Source organism: Silene latifolia, chromosome 9 (genome assembly GCF_048544455.1).
Source record: "Silene latifolia isolate original U9 population chromosome 9, ASM4854445v1, whole genome shotgun sequence".
In the NCBI taxonomy this organism is placed as follows: domain Eukaryota; kingdom Viridiplantae; phylum Streptophyta; class Magnoliopsida; order Caryophyllales; family Caryophyllaceae; genus Silene; species Silene latifolia.
In genome coordinates, this window is record NC_133534.1 from 112,770,275 (window position 1) to 112,782,969 (window position 12,695).

The 12,695-nt window shown below is 40.6% G+C and overlaps 1 non-coding gene across 1 annotated transcript; it reads right to left on the reverse strand.

The window, feature by feature from the left end:
* Positions 1-11,639: 11,639 nt before the first annotated feature.
* Positions 11,640-11,745, reverse strand: LOC141603722 (small nucleolar RNA R71). Its single transcript, XR_012525580.1, has one exon. It is a non-coding gene; the product is annotated as a small nucleolar RNA R71 (small nucleolar RNA).
* Positions 11,746-12,695: the final 950 nt, after the last annotated feature.

The following is a 12,695-nucleotide window of genomic DNA, read 5'->3' on the forward strand; positions in this document are numbered from 1 at the left end:
AGTCGAGTAGACTGATTCATCTGATTCATGAAGATCCGAAGCCAGGACTCACGGTCCAATGTGGCACTTGGCATTGGGTCGTTAGTAGGACCCGCCATTTTCGTTATAGCAGTTATAAAAATTCGTGTTCTACACTTTGAAAAAGAAAGAAAAACAAAAACGAAATAAGCAACTCATCGAGGTGATTTAAGTCTATTTAAAAAATATTTTAACGTGTAGACTCAAGCACTTGCATAATTGATCTTCCTCAAGAATGATACAAGTGATCCCAAGACTCAATTTCCGTAAATTGATAAGCCAACTGTTTAGCTAGTTCTTCCGTAAGGACTCTTGGTCGATAGATTTCTGTAAATCCTATCTATAGTCCACCATGATCACAGGATCGTACGAGTGACCATAGTGTTGAGATAAAATAGGTCAATCGGTTCCAACTTACCCGACGTAGAAGGGGTCATATTATGCCAACCGACGAAGAAGGGACTCATTGGAGTTTGACCTATAAAGACCGTTCTCAATTTTTGTTTATACGAGGAAGATGCCATCAACTTAATTATAATTCATTTTAAGTGAACGAATAACTAGCGTCTGCGTGAATGAATTGATTTAGGTGATGGCTTAGCATAGATCGTGTGACATGAGAATGTCAAAGAAAACTAACTCGTGACCTTTATATGTGTCAGTTTTCATGCAATAATTAGGTGGTTTGGTTTTTAGGCGGAAAATGATGCATATTATCGTTGCGAAAAATAAATAAAAGAATGCAATACGTAAATAAAAATTCCTAGTGTGGCCTATCCTAATAAAAAGAACATAAAACAACTTTGGAATCCACCGTTGGACCCGAGAAGCTTGTCTTGATGTTCCATCTTGATCCATGTAGCGGGAGTGAGCATCCGGTCTCCATCTTTGGTCTTCTCAAAAATACAATTAAAATTACAAAATATAAACCTATTTACATTCTAATTAAAAACTGTAATTACAAGTGGAAAATCCAAAACGGAGATACGAGATCTTAAAATACAACCAAGACCGTGTTCCATCATTACGGTAACACGTTCTACTAAGGCCACACTAAGTTAAAACCGTTTGTAAAATAAATAAATACGTAATATAAAGCATTCACGGCATTCAAATCAACGATAAAAGAAAATGCATCAACTAAAACAAATTTTATTCGTGACATAATTCCGTAATTATGTTAAATTTATCCAAACCACCTTTTAACGATTAAAATTTATGTGATAAAACTGCTTCTATCAGTTTAATTTTCACCTTTTACAATCCGTTACTTTAAATACGCTTTAAAATAACTCATTGGTACGTGTGTGAACCGTTTCACAATCATAGCGAGTGTACAATATCCGTATAAAGTACATATTAAGGCCAAAAAGAAAATTTTAAACAAAAAGAATAAATTTTCAAAGCTGCCAGAACAAAAATCCCTCGATCCAGGGACACAAGTGCTCGATCGAGGAATAAAAGGGCTCGATCGACTGAACTGCTAGTCGATCGAGAGGTATGCTAATCAGAAAGTACTCGATCGACAGTACTGGAGGTCGATCGAGGGCTTTTATCAGCAAATCTGCTCGATCGAGTACGAGGACTTCTCGATCGAGGAGTGGGGTTTTGAAAGTGGTCGATCGAGTACAGCAAGGACTCGATCGAGTAAAAACAAGACAGAAAAACCACTGGATCGATTAAAAACATGCTCGATCGAGAACAAAAGTTTCTGGAAAAACAAAAACCCTCGTGAAAACTGTTTTGACGAAACAAAATAAACGCAATTTTGATCAAAACCGCATCAAAACAATTTTACAATCTGACAAAACGTAACATATTGTTATAATCTCCGTATAAAACAACAATATGTAAAATAACAAATCGAAAACAAGATGAAACAACCGTGTAAAACATGTCACGGTAAAAAAAAACTTCAGCCGTGTAAACAAGGCACGGTTTTCGAGACAAAAACAATCGTTTCAAAATCGTATTATGAAAAATCACAATGAAAATTTACGTGGCCTCGCTCTGATACCACTTGTAGGGTAATATCCGTATAAAACCCTTTAATTATAGGATTATAACGCAAATTTAACATGTGAAATATGGTCATAAACGAAATACAATGAAAAACGATTAAGCACAAGAATTAACCTTCGGTCCTAGTGCAAATTGGCAATGAGAGATCAAAGTAGATCTCCTCCTAAATGATGCACCCAAGATCGTCTGAGAAATGCCCTCGTGCTAGAATGAATCCTCTAATTGCCTTGCAATATTGAGAGGATTATTTTGTGAGTTTTGTTTAGATGTGAGATCTAGGTTTCAGAGAGAAATGATCTCCAAAACCCTAGTTTTTTCTGCAAATGAAAAATGTCTAGGTCAAAAGGAGAGAGAGCCTCTCCTTTTGTTGCCTCGGTCCGCGGGTCATGAGAGGAGGGAGTAGGCTTTCCACTTTCTCCTCATTTTTAACTTGTGGTCCGATCAATTCCGCTAAAATGTATATGACGGGTTTTATTATAAACTGTCATCGGTTATCGGTTATTAAAACATCGACTAATGACATGGATTAGTTGAAATATTAATACATGTCCGACAAAGACAATATTGTATAATTAACTTATTCAATATACATTAATTAAATATAATCGTTTATATTTAATTTACGAATTAACTGCTTAATTCGCCTTAGCCATTATTATTTAATCCGTATTAAATAATTGTCTCAACATCGCGTTTGACTAATTACTAGTCAATAACTCCGACTAACTGGTTAGTCAAATTTGGCATCAACATGACTGTATTTTCATACTGTCACATCTCTCAAACGTATCCTATAGGTGTGACTTTTAGGGACCAGTTGATCACCGCCATCTGTATGACAATAACGTCAAACTTATCTAGCAAGCCAACCGTTATTGATAAACGTGGATCAACTGATAATAATACCAAAAGTATGCCCTTTGATCCTTTTAGAGATTTATAAGTCCTTGCACTAACTGTTAAGGACACCAACCCCAACAGATGCACCAATTGGTGTCTTAAAGGCAGTTCTGTAAGCCCATAATGTGTCCTCTAACTTAAGACTCCAGTCCTTCCGTGATTTAGAAAGTACCTTAGACAAGATCTCTTTCAACTCGCGGTTAGAGACCTCAACCTAACCACTAGTTTGGGGATGGTACTCCAAACCACGCCGGTGTTGGACACCAACTTTAGACAGAATAGAAGTTAGTTTCTTTTTCTTAAAGTGCATTCCCCCATCACTAATGACGACCCTAGGGACACCAAATCGGGGAAATATGACCTTTTTAAACATTTTTATCACGGTCTTGGCGTCACAATGAGGTGAAGCAATTGCCTCAACCCATTTTGACACATAATCAACAGCCACTAAGATATACCTGTTACCTTTACTAGACGGGAACGATCCTTGGAAATCAATGCCCCAGACATCGAAAACCTCAACCTCTAAGATGCCATTTTGTGGCATCTCATGTCTCTTTGAAATATTCCCTGATCATTGGCAAGCATCACAGGCTGAAACAAAAGACTTAGCATCAGCAAACAAAGAAGGCCAGTAAAAACCAGACTGAAGTACCTTAGCCACGGTGCGCGATGGACCGTGGTGACCACCATATGAAGAGGAGTGACAGCCTTCTAGGACTACTTTGGCCTCCCACTGCGGAATACACCGTCTGTAGAGACCGTCTGCACATTCCTTAAACAAATAAGGATCATCCGAAAAATCTTGTTTAGCGTTATCTGTAAAACGCTTCCTCTGCGATGAGAAAGGTCGACATGACGACTTGTCACTGACAACAAAGTTAGCTATGTCTGCATACCAAGGCTCTTGGTAAACAATAGACGATATAATAAAAATTAAAGTATCGTAAGGAAAAGAATCATCAATAGGTAGAGAATCTTCCCCTTCTTGTCGTATCAGTCGCGACAAGTGATCAACTACAACGTTCTCAGCTCCTTTCTTATCCTTAATCTGCAAATCAAACTCCTAAAGAAGAAGTATCCATCTCAATAGCCGTGGTTTAGCCTCCTTCTTAGCAAGAAGATGCCTCAAAGCTGCATGGTCAGTAAAAACAGTAACTTCTGACCCAACTAAATAAGAACGAAACTTCTCTAAGGCATAAACTACAGCTAGCAGCTCTTTCTCAGTGGTAGTGTACTTCACTTGAGCCTCATCCAGAGTTCAGCTCGCATAGTAGATAGCGTTCAGAGCTTTGTCTTTCCTTTGGCCTAGCACCGCTCCTAGTGCATAGTCACTGGCATCACACATTATCTCAAACGGCAAGTCCCAGTCGGGAGGCTGTATGATCGGCGCAGAGACTAGACCCTGCTTTAACCTGTTAAAAGCAGAAAGACACTCATCAGTAAACACAAAAGGGGCATCCTTAAGTAGCAACTGTGTAAGTGGTTTAGCAATTTTTGAGAAGTCCTTGATAAACCGGCGATAAAAGCCGGCGTGACCAAGGAAACTCCTCACCCCCTTAACATTAATAGGAGGTGATAATTGCTGAATCACTTCCACCTTTGCTTTATCAACTTCTATTCCCCTATCAGAAACTAAGTGCCTAAGACAACTCCCTCGTTGACCATGAAGTGGCACTTCTCCCAGTTAAGCATAAGATTAACCTTAATGCAGCGCTGTAAAACTTTATCAAAGTTAGACAGACAGTTAGAAAAATCACTTCCATAAACACTGAAATCGTCCATGAAAACTTCCATAATAGACTCAATATACTCTGAAAATATCCCCATCATACACCTTTGAAAGGTGGCAGGGGCATTACATAAACCAAAAGGCATCCTGCGATAAGCAAAAACGCCCTGAGGACAAGTAAATATAGTCTTAGCTTGATCGTCTGGGTGAACGGGGATCTGAAAGAACCCTGAATACCCGTCTAAATAGCAGAAAAATTTATGAGAAGCTAACCTTTCTACCATTTGATCAATAAAAGGAAGGGGGAAGTGATATTTCTTGGTGGCGGCATTAAGCTGTCTGTAATCTATACACATCCGCCAACCAGTCACTACTTGAGTAGGTATTAATTCGTCCTTATCATTCTTAACTACAGTCGTCCCTCCCTTCTTCGGGACCACCTGTACTGGACTCACCCATTTAGAATTACCGACAGAATAAATAATACCCGCGTCTAGCAGCTTCATTACCTCAGCCATCACAACATCCTGCATCTTCTGGTTCAGTCGGCGCTGACCCTGTCTGCAAGGTTTGTGATCTTCCTCCAGCTCTATCATGTGCATACAAACATCGGGACTAATCCCCTTGATATCGTCCAGTGAATAACCCATTGCTTTCCTGTTTTTCTTAAGTACAGCTAACAAAGAAGTCAGCTGATCATCATCAAGCTTAGCACTAACTATGACAGGATATTGCTCAGTATCGTCTAAGAAAAATATTTTAGATGAGAGGGAAGAGTCTTACGTTCCGGTACCTTTACCTCAATGGAGCAAAGAGTGCTAATCATCTGTTCCACTTGTTCTCCCTCAGCGTCGGTGAGTCCACGCTCATCTAAATCATCAACAAGCAAATCCAACACAGCGTCATCGTCGTCTGGGCTATCTGCACACTCATCAAAAAGCATAAGAGCTTCTAGTGGGTCCTTCATAAAAGAACCCGACCAGAAGTCATAAATAGACTCGTCAATAATATCAACCGAATAGAAAGTCTCCTCTATCATTGGTCGAGCCAAAGTACTAGGCAGACTAAAAGTGATCGCGTCATCCCCTACTGCAAGAGTCAAACGCCCTTGTCTGACATCTATGCCGGCCCCAGCTGTACAAAGGAATGGTCTTCCTAAGATAATTGGGGTCCGGGTGTCCTCAGCTATATCTAAAACAATGAAATCTACTGGAATAAAGAGCTTGCCTATTTTCACAGGCACGTCCTCTAAGAGACCTAAGGGCTTCCTAACAGATCTATCAGCCATCTGTAGGGTAATGTTAGTAACTTTAAAATGACTCATATTCAGTTTCTTGCAGACAGGAAGGGGCATGACGCTAACACTGGCTCCTAAATCACAAAGAGCCTTATTAATGACCACGTTGCCTATAATGCAGGTAATAAAAAAGTTGCCCGGGTCTTTCATTTTAGGAGGAGCCTTATTTAAAAGCAAATTACTAGACTCTTCCATAAATGAAATCGTCTCAAATTCACTTAAATTTCTCTTACGCGTCACAATATCCTTCATAAACTTAGCGTAAGTAGGTACCTGAGTAACAAGTTCGGAAAAAGGGACATTTACCTGGAGGTTCTTCACAACGTCCACAAACTTATCGTACTGTCGCTCGATCTTTGCGTCCTTCAGACGACCTGGGAAGGGCACTCTGGTAGCAATGAGTGGACCCGCAACTTTCTCTTTACCCTTATCAATGCGTGACATCTCCGCAGCAGGGGAAGATGACACGGTAACGTAATTAGATAGTAAAATAGGATCTCCGTCGCTTCTGGTACTCGATCGAGCACAATTACCACTCGATCGAGTGGTTTCACATTGCAATATACTCGATCGACCATTTTCCTTACTCGATCGAGTGATGTCCTTTTCTGATTTACTCGATCGAGCGTTTGTATCACTCGATCGAGTGAGTTCTTCAGCAAATTTAGTCGATCGAGTAAGAATATCACTCGATCGACCATCTTCAATTTCTGCACTGCTTGATTGACCATAATTATCACTCGATCGAGTGATGGGATGAATTAATTCACTCGATCGAGTTGATTTTTTACTCGATCGAGTGTCTGCATTGCACGCAGCTAGTAGTTCTTCTAAAAACTCATTTATATCATCCTCCGGGGCATCGTCAGCTATCAAAACCCCGTCTTCTGGTACTTTTGACCCCTCTTGAGTAAGGCCAACTTGGAGATTCGTCACTCTAACTGGGTTGCATGTCGGTAGAAGCTTGGCTTGGTCACTCGCGAGTGTTAGCTGCGCGACTTGTTCCCTCAATTCTGCTATGACATTTTCTTTCCTATTGCACTTCTCATCAAATTGTTGTGATATGCTCATCACAAAAGATTTCAATTCGGCAATTTCCTCATTTGCAAATGGAGAAACCGGTTGCGGCGCTGGCATAGAAAGAGTAGAGACATTCCTTATTTCTTCATACAGCTGAGAAAAAGGAACTCTTTGCTTGTATTTTTGATAAGCAAGGACGCGCTCTACACTTGCCAGGCACCCAATAGGGTCATGCCCTTCCATGCCACATGTACCACATGGCTCTATATGCTCAGTAATCGAACAAACCTGTAATTTAGGCATTCTGGCAAATAGACTTACAAAGCAAACGAACAACCTGCAAAACTAATCAAAACTTTGCAGAAATGAGATCAGCCTCAAGGAATAAATTCCCTGAGACGAGAAACAAACTTAATTAAAGTAACAAAATTGCGCCACCTCCCCTGCAACGACGCCAAAATTTGACACGTCAGTCGTATACCTGTCAAAAATACCAACTGGCTCTAACTAATATAGCTAGGGAAGTCGGGTCGATCTCCACAGGGAGATGGGAAGATGTCAGCTTTGTCTAAGTTCCTCTCGGTAACCAAATTGGGGGGTTTTAATTGATTGATTCTAAACTAATGACAGTAAGGGGAAGCGTAAAGCAGAGAAAATAAGGAGGAAAAACAGGGGTAAATCAGATAAAAGAGAGAAATATGCTAGGAATCGGTCCACCGTGGCAGCTACACTATCGGGTCAACTGAGTCCATTAAATTATTGATAAGAAGAGGGAGGTCGTCACCTTTCGGTCCTTAAACCTGCGATTATACCCTTTCGGTCTATAATCGCCCTAGGGTCTTCCTAACTTAGCTTTCGCCCTAATTAGGTGTCACCTATTGTAATTAAGAAAGCCTTCCCTTCCAATCTTTCGATCCAGGTCGGGGATAACTAATTAATCGGTCTCCTGCATGCATTCATTCAACCTAAACACAATTATATTGCTTAATACAATTCTTGTCGCAAGCTAATCTAATCATGTCGATCCTAACATGTTTCTACCACGGTTTCCCTAATCCTAACATATTAAAGGAATTAGCTACGCCTCATCATCGAATTAACAATATCAACATAAGAATAATTAACACTAAACATTATAGCAAACTAGTAAAGATCGAATAAGGTAGAGATGAATTAATAGGGAAGAACAACAACACAATAACAATAATAATTATAATTAAAAGATTAAAGAAGAATGATAGTACCAATCGTAATCCAATTCCGAGTAGCAAAGTATAGAGTAAAAATGTATGAGAGAATCAAGAGTGTCGAGAGGAAGAGAGAGCAGAGAGAGAAGTTACGTTGTTCACTCCCTCAGTCTTATACGAAAAATCCACTCTAAACCTAATCTATGGACTAATTACAAAAGCCCATACGAAATTTAGGCGGAAAAAGTCTATAGCAGGACAAACTACTCGATCGAGTAGAAATAAACCACTCGATCGAGCAAACTGACGCCAAACCACTCGATCGAGCACTCCTTGCAAAGTCTTGTCTTGCGCATACTTGAACTGCTCGATCGAGCAGCCTTAAGCGAATAAAGCATTCGATCGAGTAGAAAACTACTCGATCGAGCTATTTAGGCACGTAAGACATAAAAATACTTCCCGAATCCAGCTCACGCGTCTTCCTAGTGTTAGATTTCCAAGCTCCGGCTCCTCGCTCTCCATAAATGTATGCAAATGGGATAGATTACAGCTCGACTTAGCTCCTCTTCGGTTTATTACTGCAAATTACATAAAACGAACCAAAGTAGAATATTCGGGGGTATTTGTAGCTAGATTCTACATGAATAGTACAGAAATGCGTGTAAAAATGAGGTAAAAACCTTATATAAAATACACGCATCAACCCTTGACCCCTCGGAAAGACAGCAATTCATCGACCTCTTGCACGAATACAAGGACGTATTCACATGGTCCTATAAAGACGTGCCTGGGATCGACAGAGAGATTGCAGAACAAAGGATACCCATCAAACCCGGAGCTAAGCCCGTGAAACAAAAGTTGCGCCGTATGCACCCTGAAAATCAAGGAAGAGGTATACAAACAATTCAAAGCCGGATTCATCAAAGTTTCCGAATATTCTGACTGGGTGGCCAACATAGTCCCCGTGCCCAAGAAGGACGGGAGAATTCGGGTTTGCATTGACTTCAGAGACCTAAACAAATCAAGTCCAAAAGATGATTTCCCTCTGCCACATGTTGACATCTTGGTGGATAACACCGCTGAGCACGCCATATTATCATTCATGGATGGGTATGCTGGGTACAACCAAATCAAGATGGCTGAGGAAGACATGCACAAAACCGCATTTACTACACAGTGGGGTACATATTGCTACACTATTATGCCTTTCGGTCTAATCAACGCCAGAGTAACCTACCAAAGAACCGCCGCCACTCTCCTACACGACATGATGCACAAGGAGGTGGAAGTATATGTCGATGACATGATTGATACGTGCATTTTACTATAGTCTTTTTAGCCTATTTTAGCACGTATTTCCATGTACTTTTGTACTGTTTATATCGCATTATGCCCCGAATTGGCTACTTTGGTTCGTTTTGTCTGTTTTGTAGAAATGAACGTGAAAGTAGTGGAATCGTACCATTTTCGTCCAACTTTGCTTTGAGCGAGATCTTGCATTGGGATGCGTGAAGGAACGGTCTACGAAGCAGTCAGCTATGAGTTGAAGCTGTTTCAGAGGAAGAACACTCGATCGAGCCCTTTTATTGGTCGATCGAGTGGTTTCTATGGCTGAGGATGGCCGATTGAGCAGTATTTTACTCGATCAAATAGTGCTGGAAATAGAGGTTACTCGATCGAGCACTAATTCTACTCGATCGAGTAGATTGCCTGACGAAGTATTCGATCGAGCTGTTTCAGACTGCTCAATCGAGTGGTTTTGTGTTCCATGGGCTTTAATTAGTCCGTGAACTTGTTTTTAGTTATTGGACTTAGCATTTTTCTATTTAAACTTACAATAACTTGGTCATTGGAACTATCTAATAATCTGATTATCTTTTATTCATCTTTCACTGCAAAAAAGACTGCGTTGCTTTTCTTCTTTCACTGTAACTTTTGCTTTCGGATTTTCTCGCTCGGATTTAGTTGTTCTTTACGCCGGATTCTTGCGATTGTAATCTCTAATCTCTTTTAATCTTAATTCTTCATTTATTTACTTTAATTACTTATTTTGTTCCTTCTTAACTTCTGCCCTAATCCTTATTTATGCAATTTCATTATTATTTCATTATGTTTAATGTTAGTTATTTCATTGTTATTAGTTTTAACAATATTAATAGCATGAGTAGCTAAATCATTTCATGTTGGGATTAGGGGATCTACGGTAGAAATGTGACGATGTAGTAAGTAGGTTAGATGTATTATTTGTGAGATTCTGTCCCCATGGCAATATAACTGTATTTACCGACTTAGTTGAGTGCACGCTTCTGAGTCACCTTTTAATCTGGTTAAATTTAATCCTGGATCGAAAGATTGGACTAAATAGACCTGCTATGAACAGTAGACTACCCTGACGAGGACGAAAGTTAAGTTAGTGGAAATCTAGGATAGAAAGTGGACCGGAAGGACCTTTCCATATCCGTCTCACAGTATTTTATCTAAGTTATTTGCAATTGAGTCACTGGACTACCGTAATGAACCGAAATCATGACATGTCCTTTCTTTATTGATCACCTTATTCTTATTTTCTGCCTTTATTGTTCTTCTTTATTTCTCTTCCATTAAAGCCTTAATTAGTTTAGAAAATCAATTATAAACCCCCCATTTTGTGACCAAATAGACGGACTCTTTATAGATATCTTGCCTCCCTGAGGAGATCGACCAAAATTTCCTAGCTATATAGTTAGTTTAGTTAGTTATTTTTGATAGGTATACGACTGCCCTGTCAAATTTTGGCGCCGTTGCCGGAGAGGCAATTGCCCTATCTGTTTTTATTTCATTTATTTTATCCGTCTCAGGGAATTCTTATTCCTTGAGACAGTTCTTATTTATTTTCTTCCAGTGTTGTGTATGCCCAGGTCAAACAGGTTGGAGTTAGTTTCAGCTGATTCTGGGCCAGAGAGACTGTTCAGGCATAGACTCCGTCTGCAAAGAGAATCACGAAAGGAAGACTTGAGTACTTTCGAACCCGAAGTTCAGCATTTCCTATTTACAGAAGATCAATCTTTAGGAGAAGATAATCTCAGTTCTGTAAGCCAACCAGTAAAGATGCCAAATATTGCAAGTCATTCGGAGCCTAAAGCATCATCAATTCCCAAAGGTTTCAATCTCCAGACTGAGGATGGGAATACTTTTGACATCCGTCTGTCCTATATCAATCTGGTAGAGAGAAATTTCTTTAGAGGTGTGGCAGGTGAAGACCCAAGAAAGCATATGGAGGTCTTTACGGACTAATGTTCTACTATCCCCGCCACAAAGGGGGTAACTCAAGACAAGATTAAGGAGGTGTTGTTTCCTTTTTCTTTGACTGACTCAGCCAGGGAGTGGCTGACTGACTTGGACCGTATGGCCGCGGGGATCACAAACTGGGAGACCCTTGCTCTTGCTTTTTATAAGAGATATTTCCCTCCGCAGCGCACTAATCAGCTGAGGGCAAAGATCACTAGTTTCAAGCAGGCACCTGATGAAACTTTCTATGAAGCTTGGTGCCGGTTCAAGATGTTGGTGAGGTCTCTTCCTCACCATGGTTTTAATCCATGGTTTCTGTCCAATCAGTTCTACAATGGGTTGTACGATGACCACAGAGCCATAATTGATGCCTCGTCCAACGGAAGATTTCAAAAGAATACTGATGATGATAAGGGATGGGCGATTATTGAGGATATGGCGACCCATTGTGCTGAGTATGGGAACCCGAGGGACGGTATTCGAATAGTTCACGCGGTTGATAAGGCAGTCGTGGCTTAGCTGGAAGCCATGAATGCTCACTTTGATAAATTGGAGCTACATTCTGCTGGGGAGCCTCAGACGGTCCATTTGCTTACTAGAGGGGAGACCGTCTCATGTGAGAGGTGTGGGAGCAACAACGATCATACTGCTGTTGGCTGTCTTACAGAGAAGGAACAGGTCCTTGCTTTTCAACAATACAGGCAAGGAGGGGGTTCCTATTATAATAACCAAGGGGCAGTCCATCCCAATTTGAGGTGGACAAGTCAAAATGTGCTCAATCCTACCCCTCCTCCGCAGCAGCAGCAGCCATATATCCCTCCTCTTAAGGCTCAACAAGGTTTTCAGAAGCCTCCTTCCTTTCCTACACCTAATCACGGTGCATCATCCTCAGGTGGGGTGAGCGAGTTATCTGAGTTGAAGACGATGTTGCAGTCTTTGACAAAGCAATGGCAATTAAGTGACCAACAGAAAGTTGTATCCATCAAATCACTTGAAACTCAAGTTGCCCAGTTAGCCGCGAACCAATCCACGAGGAAGCAGGGTCATTTACCATCACAAGCTGATAAGAACCCACACGAGACGGTGAATTTAATAAATCTGAGAAGCGGTTGTTCATATGAGGGACCGGAATTGTCGAAATCAGACCCGAAGGAAGTAATTACTGCTGATGAACTGTGCACTGTTGATGAAAAAGAGCTGACGACAAAGAAGATACTCGATCGACTGATTTCAGGTGGTCGATCGAGTGAAA